Raw genomic sequence first — 14,979 nt, forward strand, 5'->3', positions numbered from 1 at the left:
AGTGAGAATGGAGCTGGTAACCTGACAGTCTCTGAAAGAAATGGAATCTGACTTGGTAAATAAAACTGAAGAACGGAAAAAGAGAGTGGATAAGGTAAGACAATGCAAGGACAATGGTTCATTGTGTAATACAGGCAGGAAAAGAAAGGAGCTAATTTATAGACATTCTTGTGAACCTGTATGAATTGAGATAAATTACATTTGAAAGGACTTCTGGGAAGATGCTGAAACGAAAGTGCCCAGAATTATGTTCAATGACATTATGACCCAGACAATCGTGATGGTTTGATCACTCACACTCATCTAGAGCCAGACATCCTGGAATGTAAAGTCAAGTGGGCCTTAGGAAGCAACACTATGAACAAAGCTAGTGGAGGTGATGGAATTCCAGTTGAGCTATTTCAAAACTTGAAAGATGATGATGTGAAAGGGCTGCACTCAATATGCCACCAAATTTGGAAAACTCAGCAGTGGCCACAGGACTGGAAAAGGTCAGTTTTCATTCCAATCCCAAAGAAAGGCAATGCCAAAGAATGCTCAACCTACCGCACAATTGCACTCATCTCACACACTAGTAAAGTAATGCTTAAAATTCTCCAAGCCAGGCTTCAGCAATATGTCAACCGTGAACTTCCAGATGTTTAAGCTGGTTTCAGAAGAGGCAGAGGGACCAGACATTGAATTGCCAACATCCACTGGATCATCAAAAAAGCAAGAGAGTGCCAGAGAAACATCTATTTCTGCTTTATTGACTATGCCAAAGCCTTTGACTGTGTAGATCACAATTAACTGTGGAAAATTTTGAAAGAGATGGGAATACCAGACCATCTGATCAGCCTCTTGAGAAACCTGTACGCAGATCAGGAAGCAACAGTTAGAACTGAACATGGAACAACAGACTGGTTCCAAATAGGAAAACGAGTACATCAAGGCTGTATATTGTCACCCTGCTTATTTAACTACTATGCAGAGTACATCATGAGACACACTGGGCTGGAGGAGTCACAAGCTGGAATCAAGATTGCTGGGAGAAATATCAATAACCTTAGATATGCAGATGACACCACCCTTATGGCAGAAAGTGAAGAAGAACTAAAGAGCCTCTTGATGAAAGTGAAAGAGGAGAGTGAAAAAGTTGGCTTAAAGCTCAACATTCAGAAAACTAAGATCATGGCATCCGGTCCCATCACTTCATGGCAAATAGATGGGAAACCAGTGGACACAGTGGCTGACTTTAATTTTGAGGGCTCCAAAATCACTGCAGATGGTGACTGTAGCCATGAAATTAAAAGACGTTTACTCCTTGGAAGGAAAGTTATGACCAACCTAAACAGCATATTAAAAAGCAGACACATTACTTTCCCAACAAAGGTCCATCTAGTCAAGACTATGGTTTTTCCAGTAGTCATGTATGGATTTGAAAGTTGGACTGTGAAGAAAGCTGAGCACCAAAGAATTGATGCTTTTGAACTGTGGTGTTGGAGAAAACTCTTGAGAGTGCCTTGGACTGCAAGGAGATCCCACCAGTCCATCCTAAAGCAGATCAGTCCTGGGTGTTCATTGGAAGGACTGATGTTGAAGCTGAGACTCCAATGCTTTGGCCACCTGATGTGAAGAGCTGACTCATTGGAAAAGACCCTAATGTTGGGAAAGATTGAGGGCCGGAGAAGGGGATGACAGAGGATGAGATGGTTGGACAGTATCACTAACTCAATGGACATGGGTTTGGGTAGACACGGGCAGTTGGTGATGGACAGGGAGGCCTGGCGTGCTGCGGTTCATTGGGTCGCAAAGAGTCAGTCATAACTGGGTGACTGAACTGAACTACTAAGCACTGCTTTTGTAAAAATTAATCAATTCCAGAATTCATCCTCTTTCTCTTAATAAGAGTTCCTGTGATTTCTTTTCATTTATCTTCAATTCACTTATTTAACTTTAATATACAAGAAGTTTGATGTTCAATTTATAAATTGAATACCGTTTTTTCATTTTAAAATACAATAATTTAAAAATACCATTTGCTATCTGTTTATGGGAATTGAAAGTTCTTAAAATGTCATTTAATTTAATACTTATATTTTCCTTTGAAAACAATAGGAAAATATTCATTTCCGTTTTGCTCCTCCCCTCCAAATCCAGAAAAGTATATTCTTAAATTTTCTGTAGTAAGTAGTATTCTTGATTCTCTCTTTACTGTTAGAAAATAATTGATGAACTGGAACAAGCATCATAAAAACATGATGTGGTACATAAATAAATAATATTTAATTACTCTAGTCTCTTAATACAATCTTTCTATTACAGTCACTCTAAATTTAATAGGAAGAGGTAAGAAGGCATTCTTGCCTGTGAAATTTCATGGACTGTGGAGTCTGGCAGGCTACAGCCCATGGGATCACAAAGAGCTGGACATGACTGAGCATACACACATGCAAAGAGGGATAGCATTATAAGGATTATTTAGCTGCACTAATTAAAGGTGTTAAATTTAGGCTTCCACCTTTCTTTATCCCTCCTAACATTTTTTCCCAGTGATTTTAACTATTATCTAGTAGACTTTCTGGTATATAATAAGCATTCTCATCTATGTTAAATGAACATTTGATCTGATTTCACAAAAATCCTAAGAGATATAGAATAGAATAGAATAAAACCTTAAGGTGAATATCGCCAAATAAGATTCCTTTGATTATCTGCAAAGATACATTGGGGGCTTCCCAGGTGACACTAGTGGTAAAGAACCTGCCTGCCATTCCAGGAGACTTAACAGACATGAATTCAATCCCTGGGTCAGGAAGATCTCCTGGGGAAGGCCATGACAACCCACTCCAGTTTTCTTGCCTGGAGGCTCCTATGGACAGAGGAACCTGGCAGGCTACAGAAGGAGCGGTGCCCTGGTAAATTTTACAGACTGGGACTAAAATATATACATCTTGGAAGAGTATCCAAAAATAGAAATCTTCTTTAGGAGATGTTAATATTTAAAAATTTATATCTGTTATTATATATAAATGATCTTCAGTTCAGTTCAGTTCAGTCGCTCAGTCGTGTCTGACTCTTTGCAACCCCATGAACCATAGCACGCCAGGCCTCCCTGTCCATCACCAACTCCCAGAGTCCACCCAAAGCCATGTCCATTGAATTGGTGATGCCATCTAACCATCTCATCCTCTGTCGTCCCCTTCTCCTCCTGCCCTCAATCTTTCCCAGCATTAGGGTCTTTTCCAATGAGTCAGCTCTTCGCATCAGGTGGCCAAAGTATTGGAGTTTCAGCTTCAACATCAGTCCTTCCAGTGAACAACCAGGACTGATCTGCTTTAGGATGGACTGGTTGGATCTCCTTGCAGTCCAAGGGATTCTCAAGAGTCTTCTCCAACACCGCAGTTCAAAAGCATCAATTCTTCGGTGCTCAGCCTACTTTATAGTCCAACTCTCAAATCTATACATAACTACTGGATAAATCATAGCCTTGACTAGACAGACCTTTGTTGGGAAAGTAATGTGTCTGCTTTTTAATATGCTGTCTAGGTTGATCATAACTTTTCTTCCAAGGAGTGAACGTCTTTAAATTTCATGGCTATAGTCATCATCTGCAGTGATTCTGGAGCCCCCCAAAAATAAAGTCAGTTACTGTGTCCACTGGTTTCCCATCTATTTGCCATGAAGCGATGGGACCAGATGCCATGATCTTAGTTTTCTGAATGTTGAGCTTTAAGCCAACTTTTTCACTCTCCTCTTTCACTTTCATCAAGAGGCTCTTTAGTTCTTCTTCACTTTCTACCATAAAGGTGGTGTCATCTGCATATCTGAGGTTATTGATATTTCTCCTGGCAATCTTGATTCCAGCTTGTGCTTCCTCCAGCCCAGTGTTTCTCATGATGTACTCTGCATAGAAGTTAAATAAGCAGGGTGACAATATACAGCCTTGACGTACTTGTTTTCTTATTTGGAACCAGTCTGTTGTTCCATGTTCAGTTCTAACTGTTGCTTCCTGATCTGCGTACAGGTTTCTCAAGAGGCTGATCAGATGGTCTGGTATTCCCACCTCTTTCAAAATTTTCCACAGTTAATTGTGATCTACACAGTCAAAGGCTTTGGCATAGTCAATAAAGGAGAAATAGATGTTTCTCTGGCACTCTCTTGCTTTTTTGATGATCCAGTGGATGTTGGCAATTTGATCTCTGGTCCCTCTGCCTTTTCTGAAACCAGCTTGAACATCTGGAAGTTCATGGTTGACATATTGCTGAAGCCTGGCTTGGAGAATTTTAAGCATTACTTTACTAGTGTGTGAGATGAGTGCAATTGTGCGGTAGGTTGAGCATTCTTTGGCATTGCCTTTCTTTGGGATTGGAATGAAAACTGACCTTTTCCAGTCCTGTGGCCACTGCTGAGTTTTCCAAATTTGGTGGCATATTGAGTGCAGCACTTTCACATCATCATCTTTCAAGTTTTGAAATAGCTCAACTGGAATTCCATCACCTCCACTAGCTTTGTTCGTAGTGTTGCTTCCTAAGGCCCACTTGACTTCACATTCCAGGGTCTCTGGCTCTAGGTGAGTAATCACACCATGGTGATTATCTGGATCATGAAAATCTTTTTTTGTACAGTTCTTCTGTGTATTCTTGCCACCTGTTCTTAATATCTTCTGCTTCTGTTAGGCCCATACCATTTCTGTCCTTTATTAAGCCCATCTTTGCATGAAATATTCCCTTGGTGTCTCTGATATTTTGAAGAGATATCTAGTCTTTCCCATCCTATTGTTTTCCTCTCTTTGCATTGATTGCTCTGGACAGCTTTCTTATCTCTCCTTGCTATTCTTTGGAACTCTCCATTCAAATAGGTATATATTTCCTTTTCTCCTTTTCTTTTCATTTCCCTTCTTTTCACAGCTATTTGTAAGGCCTTCCTTAATTAGCTTTAAAATTTTAAAACATGTATTATTCGACTGAGTTAAAAACATGTAAGTACAGAAAATTGCAAGATGACCAAAACCCAAGAGAAACAATAAACAACAGAAGTAGACATAAGAGATCCAAATACTGGTGTGATTGTATAAAGTTTATTATTAAAATAATGAGTATTAATGTTGTTTTAAGAAATAAAATGCATACCGCTTCCCTGCTGGCTCAGTGGTAAAGAATCTGCCTGCAATGCAGATGTGGTTCAATTCCTGGGTTGGGAAGATCCCCCGGAGAAGGAAATGACAACCCACTCCAGTATTCTTGCCTGGAGAATCCCATGGACAGAGCAGCCTGCCAGCCTAAAGTCCATGGGGTTGCATAGAGTCGAATATGACTTAGCAATTAAGCAACAACAGCATGACAACATAAGAAATATAAGAAGAAAACTGGGAACTATAAAGAGAAGCAAAATGAAATTCTAAGGCAAAAAATATGATAATGGAAATTAAAAAATTAATATATAAGTTAACAGCCATTTAGACTTACTGAAAGAATTAGTGAAGCAGAAAGAAAATACTCAGACTGAAACAGAGATGAAAATAATTAAAATCAGAAAATAGTAAAGGAGACATATGCGACACAAAGACCTATTACTTTTTTTTTTTTTTAAGGAGGAAAGATAGAACAATAAGAAAAAAACTTTGAGGATATAGTAGCTGAAAAATTTTGAAAAGTGATGAGAGATATCTATCATAGAGTCAATCATTAAGAACTGCAAGCAGAATATGTTAAAGAAAATCATACTTAGAGCTCTGATTTCTTTTTAGGAGCATCATAGAAACTTGTGTCAGGCCAGTCCTCCTGTAGAAAACAATTGTAACCCTGGACAAGATATTTCAAAACTCCTTAAAATCATTGGCGAATTACCAAAAACAGGCCGAAACTGAAGTGCTAATCTTTCTCTTTTAGTTGTGATAGTATTGACCTAGAACATTGTATTAGTTTCAGGCATACAACATAAGGATTCCATATTTGCATCTATTATTGTGAAATGATACCCACAGGAGGTCTAGCAAATTACTGTCACCACACACAATTTTTTTTCTTGTGATGGAAATTTTTAAGATTTTCTTTATTGACAACTTTTAAATATGCAATAGAGTATTCTTAATTATTGCTACCAATGCAGGAGACTCCAGAGCTGTGGGTTGGATCCTTGGGTTGGGAAGATCCCCTGGAGGAGGAAATGGCAATCCACTACAGTATTACTGCCTGAAAAATTCCATGGACAGAGGAGACTTTTATGCTATAGCTCATGGGCTCACAGAGACAGACATGACTATGCACACACCCCCCGACACACTATTAACTACAGTCACCATGTTAACTCTATATCCCCAGGACTTATTTTTTAACTGTAAGTCTGTACAAAGGTCCATCTAGTCAAGGCTATGGTTTTTCCAGTGGTCATGTATGGATGTGAGAGTTGGACTGTGAAGAAAGCTGAGCACCGAAGAATTGATGCTTTTGAACTGTGGTGTTGGAGAAGACTCTTGAGAGTCCCTTGGACTGCAGGGAGATCCAACCAGTCCATCCTAAAGCAGATCAGTCCTGGGTGTTCATTGGAAGGACTGACATTGAAGCTGAAACTCCAGTACTTTGGCCACCTGATGCGAAGAGCTGACTCATTGGAGGAAAAGACCCTAATGCTGGGAAAGATTGAGGGTAGGAGGATAAGGGGACAACAGAGGAGGATGGCATCACTAATTCAATGGACATGAGTTTGGGTAAACTCTAGGAGTTGGTGATGAACAGGGAGGCCTGGTATGCTGTGGTTCATGGGGTCACAAAGAGTCAGACACGACTGAGCAACAGAACTGAACTGAACTGAACTGAACTTGTACCTTTCACCCATTCATTCACTCTCTACTGTCCCCTACCCCTTCCCTGGCAAACACGAATGTTTTTTCGGTATCTATGAGGTTGGTTCTTTTTCTGTTTGTTTTATTTTGCTATATTTTGTCTTATTCTCCTTGACTTATTTCACTAGCATAAGGCCTCAAGGGCCATCTGTGTTGTCACAAATGGCAAGATTTCCTTAGTTTTTAAAGGCTGAATAATATTACATTGTATAAATATACATTTTTTAAAATCCATTCATCCACTTTACAACACTTAGGTTATTTTCATGTCTTGGCTATTATAAATAGTGCTGCAATGAACATAGGTTTGCATTTATATTTTGAAATTGGTGTTTTCATTTTTTTCAGATGAATACCTGGAATTGGAAATATTGTATCATATGATAGTTCTATTTTACACCTTTTGAGGAGCTTGCATAATGTTTTTCGTAGTGACAGTATCAATTTACATTCTGTCAGTCAGTCAGTCAGTCAGTTCAGTTGCTCAGTCGTGTCTGACTCTTTGTGACACCATGAACCACAGCACACCAGGTCTCCCTGTCCAACATCAATTCCCAGAGTCCATCCAAATCCCTGTCCATTGAGTCAGTGATGCCATCCAACCATCTCATCATCTGTTATCCCCTTCTCCTCCTGCCCTCAATCTTTCCAGGGCATCAGGGTCTTTTCAAATGAGTCAGCTCTTCACATCAGGTGGCCAAAGTATTGGAGTTTCAGCTTCAATATCAGTCCCTCCAATGAACATCCAGGACTTATCTCCTTTAGAATGGACTGGTTGGGTCTCCTTGCACACCAAGGGACTCTCAAGAGTATTCTCCAACACCACAGTTCTAAAGCATCAGTTCTTTGGAGCTCAGCTTTCTTTATAGTCCAACTCTCACATCCATACATTAACACTGGAAAAACCATAGCCTTGACTAGATGGACCTTTGTTGGCAAAGTAATATCTCTGCTTTTTAATATGCTGTCAATATTGGTCATAGCTTTTCTTTCAAGGAGCAAGCATCTTTTAATTTCATGACTTCAGTCACCATCTACAGTAATGTTGGAGCCTAAGAAAATAAAGCCTGTCACTGTTTCCACTGGTTTCCCCATCTATTTGCCATGAAATGATGAGACCAAATGCCATGATCTTGGTTTTCTGAATGTTGAGTTTTAAGCCAACTCTTTCACTCTCTTCTTTTACTTTCATTCAGAGGTTCTTTCATTCTTTTTCACTTTCTGCCATAAGTGTAGTGTCCTCTGCATATATGAGGTTATTGATATTTATCCTAGAAATCTTGATTCTAGATTGTGCTTCATCCAGTCTGGCATTTTGCATGATGTACTCTGCATATAAGTTAAATAAGCAGGGTGACAATATACAGCCTTGATGTACTCCTTTTCCTGTTTGAAACCAGTCTGTTGTTTCATGTCCATTTCTAACCATTGCTTCCTCACTTGCATACAGATTTCTCAAGAGGCAGGTCAGGTAGTCTGATATTTCCATCTCTATAGAGTCAAAGGCTTTGGCATAGTCAATAAAGCAAAAGTAGAAGTTTTTTTCTGAAACTCTTGCTTTTTTGATGATCAGCGAATGTTGGCAATGTGATCTCTAGTTCCTCTGTCTTTTCTAAATCCAGCTTGGACATCTGGAATTTCATAGTTCACACACTGTTGAAGCTTGGCTTGGAGAATTTTGAGCATTATTTTACTAGTGTGTGAGATGAGTAAAATTGTGTGGTTCTTTGGCATTGCCTTTCTTTGGGATTGGAATGAAAACTGACCTTTTCCAGTCCTGTAGCCACTGCTGAATTTTCAAAATTTGGTGGCATAATGAGTGCAGCACTTTCACAGCATCACCTTGTAAGATTTGAAATAGTTCAACTGGAATTCCATCACCTCCACTAGCTGTATTCATAGTGATGCTTCCTAAGGTCCACTTGACTTAGAATTCTAGGATGTCTGGTTCTAGGTGAGTGATCACATCATCATGGTCATCTGGGTCATTAAATTTTTTTTGTATAATTCTTCTGTGTATTCTTGCCACCTCTTCTTAATATCTTCTGCTTCTGTTAGGTTCATACCATTTTTTACCTTTATTGTACCCGTCTTTGCATGAAATGTTCCCTTGGTATCTAATTTTCTTGAACAGATCTCTAGTCTTTCCTATTCTATTGTGTTCCACTATTTCTTTACATTGATCACTGAGGAAGGCCTTATCTCTCCTTGTAATTCTTTGGAACTCTGCATTGAGATGGGTATCTCTTTCCTTTTCTCCTTTACCTTTTGGTTTTCTTCTTTTCTCAGCTATTTGTAAGGCCTCCTCAGACAACCATTTTGTCTTTTGCATTTCTTTTTCTTTGGGATGGTCTTAATCTCTGCCCCCTGTACAATGTCATGAACTTCCACCCATAGTTCTTCAGGCTAATCCCTCTATCAGATCTAACCCCTTGAATCTCTTTGTCACACCTCCACTGTATATTCATAATGCATTTGATTTAGGGCATACCTCAATGGTCTAGTGGTTTTCCCTGCTGTCTTCAATTGAAGTCTGAATTCAGCATAAGGAGTTCATGATCTGAACCACAGTCAGCTCCTGGTCTTGTTTTTGCTGACTGTATAGAGCTTCTTTGTATTTGGCTGCAAAGTATATAATTAATCTGATTTAAGTATTGACCATCTGGTGATATTCATGTGTAGAGTCTTCTCTTGTGTTGTTGGAAGAGGGTGTTTGCTATGACCAGTGTGTTCTCCTGGCAAAACTGTTAGCCTTTGTACTGCTTCACTGTGTACTCCAAGGCTAAATTTGCCTGTTACCTCAGGTATCTCTTGACCGCCTAGTTTTGCATTTCAGTCCCTTATAATGACAAGGACATCCTTTTCGGTTGTTAGTTCTAGATGATCTTGTGGGTCTTCATAGAACTGTTAAACTTCAGCTTTTTCAACATTTCTGGTCCTCTACTATAATATTATAACCTAGTCAGTGGAATGTATTTTTTCTCATTGTCATCAGAAGGACCAGTTAACTAACCTGAGCTTAGCCACATTTTTTTTTTAATTTAAATTTTTATTTTTACTTTATTTTACTTTACAATACTGTATTGGTTTTGCCATACATTGACACGAATCCACCACGGGTGTACATGCGTTCCCAAACATGAACCCCCCTCCTACCTCCCTCCCCATAACATCTCTCTGGGTCATCCCCGTGCACCAGGCCCAAGCATCCTGTATCCTGCATCGGACATAGACTGGCAATTCGTTTCTTACATGATAGTATACATGTTTCAGCGCCATTCTCCTAAATCATCCCACCCTCTCCCTCTCCCTCTGAGTCCAAAAGTCTGCTCTACACATCTGTGTCTCTTTTGCTGTCTTACATACAGGGTCATCATTGCCATCTTTCTAAATTCCATATATATGTGTTATGGAGAAGGACAAGTATTGCAAAGTTGGAAACAACATAAACATATACTGTTAACTTACACATTTCAAATGAGAAAAAATACGTAAAAATATTTCATGTTCAAAAAGTAATATCTTGTTCTAACATAATACAATTTTTATTAGAAGCTTTTAGACTTAAAAATCAAATATTATAATAATGTTTATTATTGTTTTTGCTCATAACTAGGTATTAGTTACTCTAAAGATTCTCTTAATTTTTTCATTTAGTTTTATCATTTTAGGTCAGTAAAGTTAAAGTTACTCTTGTCATGAAAATTCCTCATTAGAGGAGATTATTAAAATATAGGTTAACTTATGTTCTTCATCAGTCTAAGGACCAAGCAAAAAGAAGAGCAGAAAAAAGTACTAAGTACTTATATTATGAAATATTTGAGAATTATGAAGTGTACACGCTCCTTTCAAGGAGATGCTAACTAACATTTTGTAGCAAGTCAGAGAGAAAATGCATGGATGATGTCCACTGGCTTCCATGGGTTTCCCAGGTGGTGGGAGTGGTAAAGAACCCAACTGCCAATGCAAACAGCATAAGAGAGTTGGGTTTGATCATTGGGTCAGGAAGATCCTCTGTAGTGAGGGAATGGCAACCCACTCCAGTATTCTTGCCTAGAGAATCCCATGGACAGAGTAGCTAGCCTAATGGGCTACAGTCCATAGGGTCACAAAGAGTCGGACATGGCTGAAGTGACTTAGCATGCACTGGCCTCCATCACTGGAGTGTGTTTCAATGGACCTCTAGACATATGCCAAACTAGATGCCCAGCCCTGCATCCCAATTTTACACCTACAATTCTACAGACATTGGTCTTCATACAACCTTGCTAGGAATAAGAGAAATCCCCATTTCCCTGAGATCATATGTGAGAAAGATAGATACCCAGCTATCCTCCAGTGATGCCTACGAGACATCCCCCTAGAGGATGGGTAGGGTTCCACTTCATTGCTCTATGCATAAGATAGAGAATTTGCTTTAATAATTCAGCCTATACCAAAACAAAACAAAACAAAACAAAGCAAAACAAAACAGTGACTGGTTTACAACAATTTGTCTATATAAAGTAAATTTTAAAATTTGGGGTAAGTCCCTAAAATTTGGCTGAAGAAAGACCAGATTTATATTAACTATAAAGAAAATTTTCACAGATTATTTTTATATCCATCAATTTTCTTTCTCAACAATTTAAAGAAAAAACTCTTTAATAACTATTCACTCTTTTGAGAATCATTATTCCTAAAGTTGTCAGTACTGAATTCTACCCTTACCACAGACTGGTTATCACCTAGGCAAGTTTTTATTTCCTGTGCTCCTGGGTGGCAATAGAGAAATTTAGTGGGAGGGTTGTTCCTGAGCTTGTAGCCTAAATATAGAATAGGAAACCTAACACTAAATTACTACCACCACCAACTTGTCACAGAAATATTTGCCACTCCCCAACCAAATGGTTGATGAAAGTATAGGCAGTCATTTATATTCATAGGAATGGTTAGATATTTTCTTACTGTAAATGTGAAGTTTCACCTCTTCATGAGGATAATGACCATCTTTTTAGTGGCATTTCCCATTGCTATGAAACCTGAAGATAAGAGATTGCTAAGTAAGCAATCAACTGTCAGCAATACAGACTTTACAGATTTTCTTTTAGGACCAGTTGAAAAGGCATTCAAGGAAGCAGTTGGGCTTTCACAGCCTGATTATGAAATAGAGATTACATGAAGCAGGACAAATGTAAAAATTGTTTTTATCTGGAAGGCAGGCTCAGTCTTCAAGAATATTTGACCTTTGCAAGCAGCAGCATTTCATGGGGGAGTGGCATATTAAGGAGAATAGAAAATGTACTGAAAATATCAAAATTCTTGTATGTTTCACTGAAATATTTTATCAAAAAAACAATTTAAATTTTATCTACTAAGAATCAGAAGTATTTAGATACAGAGTTGGAGGCACTATGAGAACATCAGTAAGACCACTTCATATTCTCAGGGTGTTTCTGGTCTCTGTAGGTGACTGTGGTTTTGAAGTCAGCCCCTTTCAGGAGGCAGAATGGACCATTGCTTCATGAATGCCAATATTTCCTATCTATTACAGGTTACCCTGTAGAATGTGTATGCAGCTTACACATATAGGAAGGCTTTTTTGGAAGCATCATCAGGCCTATTGAATTTCATATAGTCTCACCCAAGGCTTTTGATGATGCTTTCTGCCTTCATGAATAAATTCAGAAGTGCTGAGAGAGAATGAGCACTGCTGAGCGGTTACATGATCCATCGGCTTCTTGTTGAAAGTAGTCATGTTGGACTCTTTCATGATGGAATGGAAAAATAAATGACTTAACTCATCTCCCAGTCTCATTACTCTCTCTGGGAGAGGCTTGCACCATGTGCACTGGTAAAGAGATTACTGGGAGAAGAGAGAAGCAAGAGATAGTTGGATCCAATATTTCCTAGGCCTTTTTCATACAACACAAATAACTCAGGTCTTCAAGCTGATACTGGACGAGGCAGAACAGTTCATGGAAGCACTTTGCCTTTGAATGATGTCTCCCAGCTTTAAAGAGGAGTATGATAATGAGCTTGGTGAATTATGTACGAATTTCCTTAAATGTCTAGTCTTGCTGTCTGAATTCAAGTCATCTGAGATTGTCCTGGACAATTTTAGTGACATATAGTCAATTGGTCTCCCAGCTTATCATGGTTATTGTGATGGGAGTAAAAATGGGCTGTTTCTGTCAATGCCTTAGTAGCTATGTGGGTGTGGGGAGGCCTTCACATTTTTTTTCATATTAACAATAACTTCCATGCACGCAGCAACCACAAGTGTCTGATACTAGCATTTCCCAGGCATTCCCAGGTGCCATAATATGCCCCAATATGAAATTAGATGGCTGAGCAATAGGATGGGGAGACCACTTTTTCTTCTACAAATTCATCAAAATATCATTTGAATGCTGAGAAACTTCCACAAAACAACTTCTGAACATTGGTGGAGGACACCAGGCACAGAGAAAGGGAGCCCATTCTCTTCGAAAGAAGAATGAGTCAAGCTTGAAAATTCGGTTATAATAGGTAGGAATGATACTTTATTGAGGTTTACAAATAATCAGACCAAGAAAAGTTAATTTGTAACTATATTCCATCAAGAAACATAGAAAATTGAAGGGAGAAATTTTGCCTCTCTGTTGAACATGTGGAGCGACAGGTGCGCAGCACGGCTATGAGGAGATAAACTCACGCCCAAGCAAAGGAGAAGCCCCAGCAAGATGGTAAGAGGGGCAAAATCACATTTAGAATCAAACTCCATATCTGCCAGAGACACTCAGAGTGCTCAAAGAAACCTTGTGCACACCAGGACCCAGAGACCCCACAGAGACTGAGACAGAACTGTGTTTGTGTGTCTCCTGTAAAGGTACAGGTCAGCAGTGGACTGCTGCAGGGGCAGGGGCTCTGGGTGCAGCAGACCTGGGTATGGCATAAGGCCTCTTGGAGGAGGTCACCATTATCCTTACCATAGAGCCACAAGAACTTACATGCGACTGGGAAACAGACTCTTGAAGGGCACAAACAGAATCTTGTATGCACCAGGACCCAGGAGAGAGGAGCAGTGACCCCACAGGAGACTGACCCAGACTTGCCTATGAGTGTCCAGGATTCTCCAGCAGAGGCATGGGTAGGCAGTGGCCTGCTGCAGGGTTAGGACCACTGAGTGTAGCAGTGCATGCATGGGACCTTTTGAAGGAGGTCGCCATTATCTTCATTACCTCCACCAGAGTTTGCCCCAGGTAAAAAAGAGAGAGGGAACACAGCCTCAACTATCAACAGAAAACTGGATTAAAGATTTACTGAGCATGGCCTTACCCAACAGAACAAGACCTAGTTTCCCCCTCAGTCAGTCTCTCCCATCAGGAAATTCCATAAGCCTCTTATCGTCATCCATCAGAGGGCAGACAGGATGAAAACAACAATCACAGTTCAGTCCAATTCAGTCACTCAGTCATGTCCGACTCTGTGACCCCATGAATCACAGCACGCCAGGCCTCCCTGTCCATCACCAACTTTCGGGATTCACTCAGACTCACGTCCATTGAGTCAGTGATGCCATACAGCCGTTTAATCCTCTGTCATCCCCTTCTCCTCCTGCCCCCAGTCCCCCCCACCCCCCAGCATCAGAGTCTTTTCCAATGGGTCAACTGTTCACATGAGGTGGCAAAAGTACTGGAGTTTCAGCTTCAGCATCATTCCCTCCAAAGAAATACCAGGGCTGACCTCCTTCAGAACGGACTGGTTGGATCTCCTTGCAGTCCAAGGGACTTCAAGAGTCTTCTCCAACACCACACTTCAAAAGCATCGATTCTTTGGCGCTCAGCCTTCTTCACAGTCCAACTCTCACATCCATACATGACCACAGGAAAAACCATAGCCTTGTCTAGACGGACCTTTGTTGGCAAAGTAATGTCTCTGCTTTTGAATATGCTATCTAGGTGGTCATAATTTTCTTCCAAGGAGTAAGTGTCTTTTAATTTCATGGCTGCAGCCACCATCTGCAGTGATTTGGAGCCCCCCAAAATAAAGTCTGACACTGTTTCCAGTGTTTCCCCATCTATTTCCCATGAAGTGATAGGACCAGAGGCCATGATCTTCGTTTTATGAATGTTGAGCTTTAAGCCAACTTTTTCACTCTCCTCTTTCACTTTCATCAAGAGACTTTTTAGTTC

The sequence above is a fragment of the Ovis canadensis genome, chromosome 4 (genome assembly GCF_042477335.2).
Source record: "Ovis canadensis isolate MfBH-ARS-UI-01 breed Bighorn chromosome 4, ARS-UI_OviCan_v2, whole genome shotgun sequence".
Taxonomy (NCBI): domain Eukaryota; kingdom Metazoa; phylum Chordata; class Mammalia; order Artiodactyla; family Bovidae; genus Ovis; species Ovis canadensis.